Here is a 15,599-nt window from a genome sequence, read left to right on the forward strand (position 1 = left end):
CACGCTCCCAAGTCATGTCTTCAACCCTATGGTGTCGCCATAACACCTTAAGCAATGGGATAGTCTTGCCTCTCAAGACTTTATCCCGAGTATCTAATACCCGAATTGGTCTCTCTTCATACGAGACATTCTCATCCACCTCTAATTTGGTCCAATCCAACACGTGTGAAGGATCAGGCTCATACTTCTGGAGCATATAGATATGAAACCTATCATGAACCCCAGAAAGTTGGGGCGGCAAGGCCAAACGATAAACTACCTCCCCAATTCGCTCTGGAATCTTAAAGGGCTCAACAAATCAAGGAGATAACTTCCCGCTCTTTTTGAATCTTATCAAACCCCATCTCAGTGATATTTTAAGAAACACATGATCCTTTACCTCAAAGAACAAAAGCTTTCTTCTACAGTTGACATAGCTTTTCTGACAGCTTTGAGCCGAAGCAACCTCTTTCGAATAAGCACAAACTTCTCCGTCGTTTTCCAGACTAATTCAGGACCTAACATAGGTGCATCAGCCACCTCAACCTAACACACTTGAGATCTACATGGTCAGCCATACAAAGCCTCAAAAGATGCCATACCAATACTCGCTTGAAGACTGTTATTATAGGCAAACTTTACCAAGGGTAAATACCTCTTCCACGACCCCTTAAAGTCAAGGACGTAAGCTCGAAGCATGTCCTCTAAAATCTAAATGGTGCGCTCGGACTGCCCGTCAGTCTGAAGATGATAGGCAGTGCTAAACGTCAACCTAGTGCCCAAGGCATTTTGTAGGCTCTACCACAACCAAGCTGTGAAACGTGGATCTCTATCTGAGACTATGGTCACTGGGACCCAATGAAGTCGAACTATGTCCCTAATATATAGGTTGGCAAGATAATCTAATGAGTCACTCATGCACGTAGGTACAAAGTGTGTTGATTTGGTTAATTGGCCGACTATCATCCATACGGCATCATTACCCCGTTGAGTCCTTGGAAGACCCACAAAAAAATTTATCGTGACATGCTCCCACTTCTACTCGACTATAAGTAGGGGTTGCAACAAACCCGATAGTCATTAATGTTTGGCCTTTACTTGTTGACAAATAAGGCACCTCGAAACAAATAAGGCTACATCTTTCTTCATTCCCCTCCACTAAAACTGGCGACTAAGGTTGTGGTACATCTTTGTGCCTCCATGGAACTTTGGAGTACCTCCTCTATGTAAGACTCTGGCACAAAAAGATGGTCTAGATACTTTACAATTGAATTAGAATAAACATTCAACCCCTTATTTATTTTCCCACTAGATATCTTTCCTCAGATAAATTCCACTTCGTGATCATCTTATTGTGCTTCTATAACTCGGCTAACTAGAGTAAGTTGTGCAACTACTGTGAACAAAAAGGTTGACTTGATGGACTCACTAAGATGCAAGTCAAAATTTTCTATTAGGCCCAACATCTCTCATTCTCGGATAGCAATACTGGCTACACTGCCCATGAATTTTCTACTCAAAACGTTGGCCACTACGTTAGCCTTCCCTAGATAATATTGTAACTCGAAATCATAATCCTCCATAAACTCTATCCACCTCCTTTGTCTTAAATTCAAATCTTTTCAAACTCTTGTGATTGAAAAACAGTTCACATCTCTCCCCGTACATGTAATGCCTCTAGATTTTCAAGGTAAAAATCACCGCCGCTAACTCTAAGTCGTGAGTAAGATAGTTTCTCTCATGTGTTTTTAACTGTTGTGAGCCATACACTACAACTTTCCCTTCTTACATCAACACACAACCCAAGCCTTCCAGAGACGCATCACAATAAACTAAATAACCTAAACCTCTCTCCAGAATAATCAAAACTGAAGCGATAGTGAGTCTATCCTTAGGCTCCTGAAAAGACTTTTTGCAATTCTCGCTCCACACAAATTTAATTTCCTTCATTGTCAATTTGGTTAACGATGAAGCCAATCTTCAGAAATATTTCACAAAATGTCAGTAATACCCGGCTAAGCCCAAGAAACTCCAGATTTCAAAGGCATTTTTAGGTTGTTCCCAATTTTGCACTACGTCTATTATAGATGAATCTACAGTCACTCATTCTCTGGATACCACATGGCCTAAGAACTTAACTTCTTTTAGCCAAAACTCACACTTCCCGAACTTAGCATATAAACGGTGTGCTCTAAGCAACTCAAGTACTACCCGTAAGTGTCCCTCATGTGTCCTTCTCAGAGGGTGACTAGACTAGGATATTTTCAACGAAGACAACCACGAATCGATCTAAGAACTCACAAAATATTCGATTCATCAAATCCATAAATGAAGTTAGCGCATTGGTTAGCCCAAATGGCATTACTAAAAATTCATAATGGCCATACCACGTACGGAATGTCATTTTCTAAACATCCTACTCCTTCGCCCTCAACGGATGGTAACTCGACCTTAAATCGATTTTTGAAAAGCAACGCGACCCCTTCAACTAGTCAAACAGATCGTCTTTTCGTGGCAATGGGTGCTTGTTCTTAAAAGTTACCTGGTTCAACTTTCAGTAATCGATGCATAGTCCCAATGTGCTACATTTTTTCTTTACAAAGAGAGCTAGTGCGCCCCAAGATGAAGTATTAGGGTGGATAAAACCCTTATCTAAAAGTTCTCGGAGTTGAATCTTCAACTTGTGCAACTTGACGGGTGCAAATCTATACAATGCCAAGTCAATGGAGAATTCAATCCTCTCTGTGGGGTGGCAAACTTGTAAGGTCTTTAGGGAAGACATCCGGGTATTCACAAACTACCATTGACAAGTGACCTCGAGCTACGTTACTCTCATTACCCAAGAAGGTTGCAAGAAGAAAATTAAGCTTGCCCTAATTATGTGAGTCATATAATGGCGACAAAAATTTATCAGTTCAGTTCCTAGAAAATAAAAACAATCACCACTCGAGTTGCATAAAGTAACTCTCTTACAGTGGCAATCTATAATGACACGGCATGAAGACAACCAATCTATGCCTAAGATGACAACGAAACCTAACATGTCTAACAAAACGAAATCAAAAGGAAGTCGACGACCGACAACCTCTATCTTACAACCGCGACATCCCCGATCCAAGACAACATTACCCTTAGCTGGTGATTCTACCCTAAGCGGAGACATTAATCGAGCCATTTCTAACTCCAAAACCAATGTGAATGCAGATGAAATGAAAATAATGAGATGTACTAGTATTAATCAACACATTGGCAATAGAGTTGAACAACAAAAAGTTACCTCTGACAACAGAAGGTATTGGCCATGGATCTGGCATGGTAACAGAATACACACGCCCTGAAGGCCTCTACTCTACTTGCTCACCTCTTGAAGCATAGGTCTAGTGCATGGATTGAGCCAAAGAGGCTCCATGATTAGCCCTCGAGGCCTGTGCTGACTGCTTTGGCTGATGGCTCTGTGTTTGTCTTGAACCAAACACACCGGATGTGCCACTTGACAAAGGGCAAAACCTTCTCAAGTGCCCTAATTTCCCACACTGATAATAGAAAGGCGACTGATCTCTCCCCTGACTTTAGCTCTGAGGACAAGCCAAAGACGGTGTAGACTGTTGCCCTCCTCCACTCTGGGGGCAAATTGAAGACTTATGGCTCAAATGACAACACCTAAAGCAAGTGAAACCACTCTGGTTACCTCTTCCCAATCCAGACTTGGCACGGGAAAGGCGGATCTAAACTGCGCTGGTTGGGACTGCTGTGGATGGAACCCTTTTACCGTTTGTTGTCCCTAGCTGTGGGTGGTAAAAACTTGTCCTATAAGGCATTGACAAAAACCTCCCAAGTCATCCCAATATGCCCTTGCACATACTTCCACCATTGACCTGCATCTTCCTTCAGTTGGAAAGAAACCAAGCTCACCCCTAAACCGTCATCCTAGATGCAAAGTATCTCAAATGCCTTCACCATTTACTATAGCCATTTATCATCCTTCAATGGCTCCATCAGATCCCTAACAAACTCGTCTAGATTCAATCGAAAGAACTCCCTCTTTAGAAATGATGACCTTGTTTCTGCAACATGGGCTTGGACTTGATTCTCAGCCTTGTGAATGCCTATGGATTTTCGTAACGCTTCTTCCATTTCATGAGCTAAGGTGCCCATGGTTTACTGACCTGCTGGCTCAACCATGTTGGTCTAACCAACTCCCTCCTCTTGCGTCAGAATTTCATTGGTATTGGCACCTCTTACCGCCAAGGCCTACCATGCCTACCACCACCACATCTGAGTCCTAACATTCTAATAAAGGTAACACAATAGTTTAGCACACTTACAAATGTGCTGAAGCTAAATCACTCACGTCGTAATATAATGGACAACAATTAATTCATTCTAGATAAGCACCGTGGCACATAACCAAAAACGAATTTTCTTTCTAGATAATGGTCGTTGCGCGACATTGCCAGAGTTTTAGTTAGAAATAGCAGTGATCAAGTGCTCTTCTAATAGGATTTCTAGAAACTTGTAGACCCAATCAATATCTTAGAAATCAAATCCTATACCCATTTATCTAGCGAGATAAATCCGTTGTGGTGAAAATCACGTCCCACAATTCCAAAGTATTCAAACCTGGTACCTCTAATACTAAGTTGTAACGCCCTACAAAAATAGCAACTATCTATCTATCTATCTCATGATATCCACTAGAAAGTAGGAATTTATAAAATATTAACCTTTCATTGATTCTATGTCCGTGTACAAAAGATGACATATGCATGTATACATTCATGAATCCTAGACACTAAATCTACAACATATGACATGTGTAAATGAATTGAAATAAAAAAAAAGTACAGTTAAGTTTATACTTGTAGCTTGCTTTTCGTGCTCCTTTCGGATACGATAGCCCTACAGTTCGGACTCTCGTGATTTTGAATCTGATTTCACAAGTGCAATATGAAATAGATAAACACAAATGAGTCCAAATCTGGCAAATCTTTTGAAAAATCAATTTTGAATCAAAAATGCCAAATATGGACTGTATTACCAGATTATAGAGTCACCATCTAAATATTTTTGAGAAATTTAAAAAACCCGTGACTCGTGCCAAAGGCCACGTGTCTGACAGTACCAAAGTATCTCAGCTTGGGAACTTAGGTATAAGAGAGAAAGGTCATGAATTGAGCACCCCACTCACCCGATCAAAGATCGGCCTCTACTAATCATGATGTGATTCTTATATATAGTATATGCTCTTGTTATGATTATTAGGCTATTTTTAATATGTGAGGCACACAAGTATAGACCAATTCACAAAATTTGGAATGCTTTGATTTTATATTTGTTTTGAAAAGTGTTTTGAATATGTGCTACTTGAAAAGCGGGCTCATATTTACATTAATCAAATTATCCCAACTTAAGTGAAAAGGCCTTCATCCGCTGGCATTCAAACAGGTATATCACTTAAGCACTTAGCCTCATGGAAAATATGCTCAATATGGCAACACTAGCACTTATGCAATATGCTAAAGCAATAAATGCTCATCTAGTACTCCAAGGCAAGCCAAAAGAAATAAAACGATTAGAAAAAAAAAAAAATGTATGATCCTAATGATGTAGAATGACTAATGCAACACATACAACATACAGTTAATAGGCTCAGTTACTAGTATGACACGTGAATCAATTTGATAGCATGCAGTTAAGCACGTATTCGAACAAGAATTTGAATTTGACATTGATTAGTATAATGAGCTGAACCCTTATGTATGCAAGACGAATGGATACAAGTCATGAAAAATGCTAATTAAAACATGATGCTCTATTATATCCATCATAAGCGAGTATATAAAAGGGAGAAAGAAATGAGAGTTGGAAGACATACATATTATTACAATTTTTCTCTCACGTAGGAGGGTCTGAATGAATGTCTTACTTTACGCTAATTATTACAACACCGAAATAACTAGCTACACTAACTACTTATTACAAATTAGAGTTAAACTAACTAATTAGTTACAACACAAAATTAATTAACTAAGTAATTAACTATTACAAGTTCAAAAAGAATTCAACTAATTAATTAACTAATTAACTACTTAACTAAGAGCTATGTAAACTAATTAAACTCGAGCGAGGGTTAAGGAACCACGCATGCCAATGTTAACATCCCTCCAGAAACACCTCTGTTTTGCTGCCAGAACTATTCTATCTGTAGAAAATACTTCTGTTTTTGCCTCAGCTTTTTCTCTGTTTTGCAGGAAAATGACATTGCATGGCTAAAAAGAGGTGGCTGGCCGGCCAATAAAAGTGGTCGGCCAGATTCAAATGGTGGCCGGCCGGCCACTATTTTCGTATTGCTCTGCTGCATCAGAAAAGAAACAGAGCAGAAACAGTGTGTTTTTAGGGGATGTTTATCCTCTCTGCCTCTCCCTATCATGAAACAGATCAAGGGAGGGATAAAATCGATTCACAAATCATCAATGGTAGCAAAGTTGTTACATGATGATCCATGGCTCGATTGGACAAAAGCTCAATAAGTGAAAATAAGAGACCAACAAAACCTCCTCTCTATCATGGGATTGATCAAGGGAAGTGGTTGACATTGATTCTTGAACCATTATCGTCACTAACAAGTATAAAATGGCTTAAGACTCAATGGGTTCAATTAACGTCCGATTGAACCCAACTTGATTTTATTATCTTGTTCCATTTTAGTTCAATTTTATTACCTCTTTTACTTACCTTTCCATTAATTAGTTATTTTAGTCCAAGAATGGGAATTAAGTCTACATGGAGAGGAGTGTCAAATAAAAAGTTATTTTGGGCATGAGAGAGATGTCATGCCTTGGTAATGAACCTCCGAAGAGATTAAACCATTAAACATGGAAGTGTCTCTTTCTCAAGCTTAAACAACACTCGTTTGAAACGACTCTCAAAGAAATAAAAAGCCAAGAAAGGAGAGAGAGTGCAAAGGTGATTATATGTGAACATAAGTATGGAAAGCATGAAATAAATACTATCAACCCAAATAGATTGGTGACTAAGGTCTAAACCACCAAACCTATGAGGACCACTATACTACAAGCCTACTATACAAAGCATAAATGAAACAAACACACTAAAATAGTCCTAAAACTCACAAAAATAGTGTTGGAATTCTCATGCAAAAGCTAGAAAAAAATAAGCTAAAACAATGGAGAAATGAAGCTAGTAAACAAGCTTAAGGAGGGGTGGACCCCTCCACTTTTGGGACTTCAAAACCATTTTTTTAGCCTCTGAAAAACTCTGAAAATTAGTAGGAAGAAGTTGAAAAATAGATGGGAAACGCAAGGGCAAAAGCTTGGAAAATAAGGTTCAAGGAAGGGTGGTTCACCCTTCTACCTTTGATAGCTTTAAACCACAAGTTTCAGCCCACAAATAGTGGAAAAACAGTCCAAAAACAACTAGTAAAGATAGGAAAAAAGTGGTGTAAAGAAGATAAAAGTTATACCTCTTGAAGAGGAGTAACACTTTGAGTCACAAACCAACAATTTCTTACCTTCAAGTGCTGATATTCAAGCTCAAGACAAGGATCTCTAAAAATTAGGTTTATGGAGTATAGATAGAGAGTGTATAGGTTGCAAGATAGAGAGAAAGAGAGAGAGAGAGAGATTTTCAAAAATTTTGCACTTCACAAATTTTTCTAACCTAAAAACATAAGGTATGACTCTCTATATATAGAACAATTGGTTGATATCTTGGAAATACCTATATTGAGCTAGCTGGTGCAGTGCATGCACATAAGGGGACAGCTTGCAGTAAATATCTGCTCTACCAGAACAACTGGCCGGCCGGCCACTAGGGGGACGGCTGTCCACTTTTTTCTGGCCAGCCGGCCGCTAGTTGGCCTGCAGGCCTTTGGATGGTCTGACTTGGAAAAATACTTCCAAAAGTGGTGCAAGGTTAGTAGGCTTTGGAGACTCAAAACTATAAGGCTTTTGTTGAGGAAATCGAGCATTTGCACAACGTATAAATTCATCATTGGGTGATCAATCGGAGGTGCCCAAGTCTTAAGGGCAGTTAAAAATGGGGTGTCTACAATACCTTAATGGCTACATCTTTCAAATCATTGTTAGTTACAACAAAAGTGAGTTAAACTCAATATATAGAAGATCCAAGGCCTCTACAAAAATAATTACATAAAAGAAACAAAAAAAAGCTCTCAGCTCCAAGTCTTCTCAAGTTATGTCCTTGGTGGAGGCATATCATCAGCACCTGAAAGTTGTTTTCCACATAGGGTGAGCTAAAGCCCAAAAAAGATATTTAAACACAATATATAAAACTTAACAAAGTTATAAGGTGTATGCATATGCATGCCATTTACCAAATATTATACTTTTCTATCTCAAAATAAGGCAATACCAATATTATGTATCAATTCATAAAAATAAACTTTTATATAAGAAAACAGGACAGTGGATACAAAACACTTGGGAATCTCTAGGTGCGTGTCTACTAATAGGCTATACAAGCACTACCAAAGTCATTTTACCGGTACTAATTGAAGGATTGGCACGTAGCGCAGGTTTTTGGACTTTCACCAAGGACATACAAACCAACATAATAAACCACAATCACACCTCCTAACCAGATTCACCAAGATATACATCCCTTTTTCTTAAAACTATACGTTTTCAATGTTAAGTATAAAACAATGATCAATGCAAGATGTATGAGCAATTAGTTTTAATTACCCAATCCTCATGCAATTTCCACAACAATCAAAACTATCCTCCACTGATAGTCTAAAACAGATATTTCTACTCGATATATAATTTTTCAACACCAGATATACTCTCATAAATTTCAAAATGGGAGCGATAATATATATCTAACTCCATTCTCATCATCAACAAATGAAATTATCTTATCCTTTCAAAATCCAACATCTTTTCCTTATTCTTTTATAAATTAAATATCTATGATTTTCTAACAAAACCTCTTTTATTTTCAAAAGCATATTTAAGGTACGAATTTTCAATATTTCAACTCAACCCAATGATATTCACACACCAACGACCTTTCTCAACAATTAAATTGAAAAATCCCTCTTTTACATCTCAAAATCAAAACCTAGGTCTAAACCCAAAATCCCCAAATCACTAAACTATTTCAAAAGAAAATAATTAAGCTAAGAATCATATCAGAGGTTTAAAAAATCCCTACTTTAAGAATAGAAGAGGAAGAGAGCAAGGGTGGAAGTTTGACAAGACCAAAAACGAGATCCTCTCCGATTAAAACAAAACTTCCAACAAACTCTACCTTTTTCTCCAAGGAACTATAGTGGAGAAATCAATAGATGGGAGTGTATTTGAGGATTTAAAGCAAGAACTAGAGAGAGAGAGAGAGTCAAGAAATTAGGGTTCGGAGTGTTTCAGAGAGAGAGGAAGTGAAAAAGTGACAAAAATTCCTTTTTCCCGAAATAATAGACGCATAGACTGCTCGAGCGACTAAACCACTGCTCGAGTGTCAGGCACAATAAGTGGCACTGCTCGAGCATACAATAACCCCTCCCAGAAGTTCAGATCTGCAAAAGACCGATCGAGCGAAGATCCCCCATTCCTAGAAGTTTTACAAGTTTGTGAAGATATTGAGAGATCTCAAAGACCGCTTGAGTGACCAAAGCATTGCTCGAGCGAACCAGAAGTGAAAGAGACAGTAACTCTATTGAAAAATTAACTCATAACCTGTTTCAAACACAACTAACAACTTAACTCAACTATCAACAAGATGATAAAGGGCATAAACAATAATTAAAGGCACGGAATCCCGTATCTAAGAGCTTGAAAAGGGTCAGGTCAAAATCGAAACCATTATAATTTCCTTCTTCTTGAGCCACTTGCTCCACCCTCTCTCTAGTACTCATTCTCTAACCTTCCTCGATTTGTTGACTCATTAACATAGTTTTGCTTCTTTGATTGCTCTCATAATCACTGTTCATTTTGAACCCCCTATACAATCTAAAAGTTTAACAACTATTGCAAAGATTAGAATCATGGGAGACCCAAGTTACAATCCAGTTACTCTGCTAGGGTTTCGGTGAAACCCTAAGAATGGTTGCCTAGCCACTCATAATGAAGAGGTAAGAAGCCATTGAAGAAGAGACTGCCTTGGATGACCTTGTGGGAAAATCACCTCTTTGCTTAGCCCCTTTTTTTCTAGAGAATTTCAGAACCTGAATCCCTCATTTTGAGCTTGAAATTATACTTCTTCAGCAGCATAGGTCATTTTCATTCTATGCCACATTTCCCCATGCTCTACTGCATGTGCGAGAAATGTCCACCGTACATGCGAAATTGGACACCGCACGTGCGGGACATTGGTAAATCAACTTCTACTCTTTGACAACTTTTTTTTCCATAGGCACGTCCAACTTGATTTAGATTAACATGTTCATAATATATGTCAGGTTGTAACTATACTAAAGAAATATATGTTAAGAGGTTCAGTGTGACACATTTCAACCTCTATCAGCTAGTAGGGTGGATGGAGTGTTGTTTGGTGGTGGATACCAATAGAGTTGACTTAGATTGAGTGAAGCTAAGTTAACTCAACTGTGGATGGATGAAATCACTATTTTACCTTCGAATGTTGGTCGTGTGCATTGCAAGAGACAATTTGTCGTTTAAAATTTGACCGGTTATTTTTCTGTTATACTTATTTAACCCAGAATAAAAAATTGACAGATAAATGTGTTGGAATTAAAATGATAGAGACTAAGGCTAAGTTTGGCATCTCCAATATAATTTATCTTTTTATCTTTTTATCTTTTTTCCATCACATCACCTCTCTATTTTTCTGCATATCTTTTCGTAAAAAGACAAAAAGTACACTTATTTAGATTATCCCAAACAATCCCTAAAATGAAATTCAAGTGAAAACAAAGTGACTATTGTGATGTGTTTGGTTGAAGGATTTGAAGAAGGATTTGGAAAGGAAAATGAAAAAAAGTAGGTGAAATGTGAATAAACATACTTATATTTCACTTAGTTTCACACATTTTTTTTCTTTTCCTTTCCAAATCTCTTCTCAAATCATCCAACCAAACTCAGCATTGGTTAATCTATCAAAATATTATCAACGTTTACTTGCTTTCCCAATTTCACAATTATTGGAAGCTCTTCTTTACGTTTTTATTTTTATTTTTATTTTTATAAAGCTAGCAATATCAACCCGAATCTGGCAATCCACCTACTACTTTGTGAGTTTGAATACTTTCTTGTTTATTGTATTCTTTATAATTGGATAAAATTATTAAATCCAATTATTTATGCCGGTTTATAAGAGTTGGTAGTGAGTCCTTTTTTTTTTAATTAATTAATTTATAGATGATATTATAATGAATTATAATAATAAAAATTAGGGGCGACACACACGATATATGTGTAATTCAGATAATTAATAATAAAATAAATAATAAAAAAATTAATATTATAATATGCATGTTGTTTAAATAATAACTATATTCTTAATAAAACTCAAGATTTTGAGTTCAAAATTTACTTACACTATGTATAATAATTTTTTTTTTTATTTTAACATATATAAAGTTATTACGTAACATGAGAAGAAGAAAGTTCACCAAACTAATTTAGACCTCCACTTAATAATAGTATAAATAGATAGATAAAAACCGAATATATCAAATAAGGCCAAGTTTGGCAAGTTGAAAAAAAATAAAAAAATCAAAAAGTTACTCAAAAAGTTAAAAAATTATCACTATTCACCAAAAGTCAAAAATTACGACTGCACAACTTTCAATCCTAATTTTTTCTTACACACTAATTTATACAATTTTTTAATACACATTTTTTTATAAAAAGTCAAAAAATTAACCAAAACAACCATATTTTTTTTTCAACTTTTTAATATAAAAAGACAAAAAACACACTTATTTAGAACATTACAAACAATATAAAAAATAAGATCTACATTTAAATGAGAAAATTTATATAGGTGAGAAATTTGAATAACTAACCCTCTCTAACAAAGTACACAAATTTTGACAAAATGAACTAGCGCCGCCGATTTTGGTGAGGGGTAGGGTCTTGAATGGTCGGTTGGTGGGTGCTGATTGTGCGTCGCCCACCTGCACGACTTAATTGACCTTCAGCCATTTTCCACCAACAATTACATACAATTTGAATGTCACAAATAATTGTTGACACTCAACAATCATCAAACACTCCAAAAAGCTAATAAAGATATTCTAGTTTCTCCTTTCCCATTTTTTTCCTTCCACCGCCATTACTACCTCCCTCTCCACTACCGCCCCATCATCAGTTCTATCACTATAACATTTATTGAATGTAACAATAGTATCATGCGTGATATCACTATCTAAGAAATATTCTTGATTTGTCACAAAATCATTACACTATTGGGTTAAAAAAAAAAAAATATTGTCCACTTATATTATGTTTAATTGGGGGATTTGAAAAAATATTTAAAAAAAGAAATAAAAAAAAATAAGTAAAATGTGAATAAAATATACATATATTTCACTTAATTTCACACACCTTTTCTCTTTTTATTTTCAAATCTCTCTCCAAATCTCTCAACAAACACAAGGATATATTTGTAATTTTTTATTGACCGGTGACACTATATAAGATGGTGGTGTCATGGTTATTACACTAACGTTGTATTTGGTTAGAGATTTAGAGAGGAATTTGAAAAAGAAAAGAGAATATGTGTGAAATTAAGTGAGATATATGTATATTTTATTTACATTTCACTTATCTTTTCTGTTTCTTTTTTCAAATCTCTTATCAAATTTTCAAACCAAACACAATATAAATATTTTTTGGACGAAATATGAATCATTCTTCTTTATAAATTCTTTTGATATAACAGAAATTTTGTCCTGAGTCCTCTCAAGTCTCACATCAAGATACTCCAAAAGCCTAATTGATATATAAATTTAATCACATTACTTATTATTATTTGATACTTTTCATTTTGATATTTTTTTTCTTAGGACTAAAACTTAGATAGCGCTACTTTATGGTTATTAACGTGCTTTTGAAAAATATCAGACTTTTTTTTATTTTTTAAACCTGTCTTGAGGTTGAGCTTAATTATAGATTTCTCTTAAGGTTTTATAAATTATATCCCGCCCCATGAGGTTTACATTTGCATAACAACTTAATCTCTGCCGTAAACTAAACATTAAGAATGCATACAGAAACATCATGACATCACCAAAATCGACATTGCCCATAGTATCTTTCCAAAACACCAAACAATTTGATTTAACCTAAAATCTCTTTGATAAATCAACTAAATTTACAAAAGAATTACGTTTGATGAAAAAAAAAAAAGAAAAAAAAAACTAGGTTTTTGGAACCATGTTTGGTTTATTGTTTAGAAAAAAATTTCAGAATTTTTTTTTGAAACAATGAAAACTAATTTAATAAAAATAAATATAAAAAATATATTTAATTTGTAAAAATTATTTCTAACCAATCAAAAAATAAAATTATATAAAAATGATAATTATTTTTTATTTTTTATTTCTTAACCAAATTCAACTTTAATTTTTTTAAAAATTTCTAAAATAAATTTCTAAAAATCAAACCAAACATAGCTAAGAATCTTTTGATAAGTCATTTATTGCGTTGGTAACTTATTTAATTATTTGTTAATTTTATGATATTTTCACCATCTGTTAAGTGTTTTTCCATTTTAATTTTGTATTTCATAACTTATTCAGTTAATTTGTTATTTTTTGAGTGTTATTTTTTTTTTTGGGGTGAATAGATTTTTTTTGGGTAATAAATACCATGGAATACTCTTCAGCATGGAATGATTGAAGAAAGAGCACTCATGTAGCTTGAAATTGAAATATTAGCTTAGAAAATTTCAATACATTATCTTATTTTTTTTGTATTCAATGGATTTTAAAAAAAAAAATTGCACAAATTTTATACTTTTTAAATATATCTAAATTAAATTGAACTAAGATAAATATAATTGTGGAAATAAAAATTAAAAAATTATATTCATATATAAAAATTTATACAAAAATATAATAAAAATGCTGTGATATTGATATTATTGTAAATATATAAATCATGTTTATGGATGATTTGTTTTAAAATGAAAAGTCATCATTAAATTATGTCATTGTGTTTGGAAAATTCTATATAAAATTTATATTTGTACATCATCACTCAATAATAATATCTTTAGATAGAATTTAATGATGAAAAGTTGTAGAATGCAATCATGATAATAGGAAGAAGAAAAAGGGCAAGATGGTCATTTAAAAAAATTTAGGACATGATATCAGTAATCTAGGGAGTAATTTGTAATCAGATTACAAATTTGAAGGAGAGGAATACAATTTTTCAAATGTAAGGGGGGTTTTGTACTAAATAAAATCTCAGGGGGTGTCAGTGTAATTTACCCAAGGGCATTTTAATCAATTTATTATCACCGTTAACGGCGTTAATTACGATAGGACAGGATATAATTTCTAAAATCTCAAAAAAAAATTTATAATTTAATTAAACCTCATGAGAATGTAGGTAATTTGCCCTAATAAAATATGTGTGGTAAATTATCATAACATAAAATGAGTTTACCATTGCTCTTGCTCAAGAGGTGAGGACTTTACCTTGTAAAATATTTTTCTTAGGTTTCGTTTGGTATTAGTTTTTTGGGCTAAATTAGTTTTAAAAAGACAAAATAAGTTTAAAAGTTGATAAAATAATAAAATGTTACATCTAAATATAATTATTTTATTTTTTCTTATAAAAAATTAAAAAAAAAAAAAGAGTCAACCCAAACAAATTTTTTAACCGAAGCTAAGTTAGCTAAAAAGTTAACTAAAAAGAATCACAAACCAAATCACAGCTTAGGCCTCATTTGGGGACAAATTATTTTAGTAATTTTTTCACTTTTTATGAAAAATATGCAAAAAAATAGAGAGAGTGAGTGACAATTTATAATAACTTTTTAATTTTTTAACAAAAATGTATAATTGATAAACAAGATCTTAATCTCTTAAAAAATTGATATGAATGTATATTTTGATAATAGTCAGTCTAAAGAGTACAAACAAAAAGTATAAAAACATGTGAAGGGTCCATAACAATGATGGCAAGATGTGGTTAAATTTAATTATAAAGAGCAATTGGAAAATATTGTGATAATAGAGTAATTAGGAGATTTCAAGTGGTAAGCTAAAATTATTTGAATTTTGAAGGACAAAACCAAATTTATTTAGACTTTGGGAGTTATTATAAGTTAAAAAGCTGATAAGTAGAAAGTGAAAGTAAAGAACACGCCTCTCAACCCTTTTAGATAATTAGCTTTTTTTTTAACTATTTTTATTTAAAAATTATACCAAATAATTTAGTACAAACTCTTAAATTAAAATAAATTATAATTAGATCATTTAAGGTGCAACAAACAGCTCCTAAGTTTTTTATTTTTATTTTTATAACTACTTAAATATTATTTAAGGGTTTAAATAGAATGAAATTAAAATGGTAATTTCTTAACTTCTGTATTTATTTGTAATATAATTTTTATTATTTTTTTAATAAATCAAATATGAAAATAAATATTTTAATTAAAAA

This window comes from Camellia sinensis, chromosome 9 (genome assembly GCF_055761805.1).
Source record: "Camellia sinensis isolate YWXY chromosome 9, ASM5576180v1, whole genome shotgun sequence".
In the NCBI taxonomy this organism is placed as follows: domain Eukaryota; kingdom Viridiplantae; phylum Streptophyta; class Magnoliopsida; order Ericales; family Theaceae; genus Camellia; species Camellia sinensis.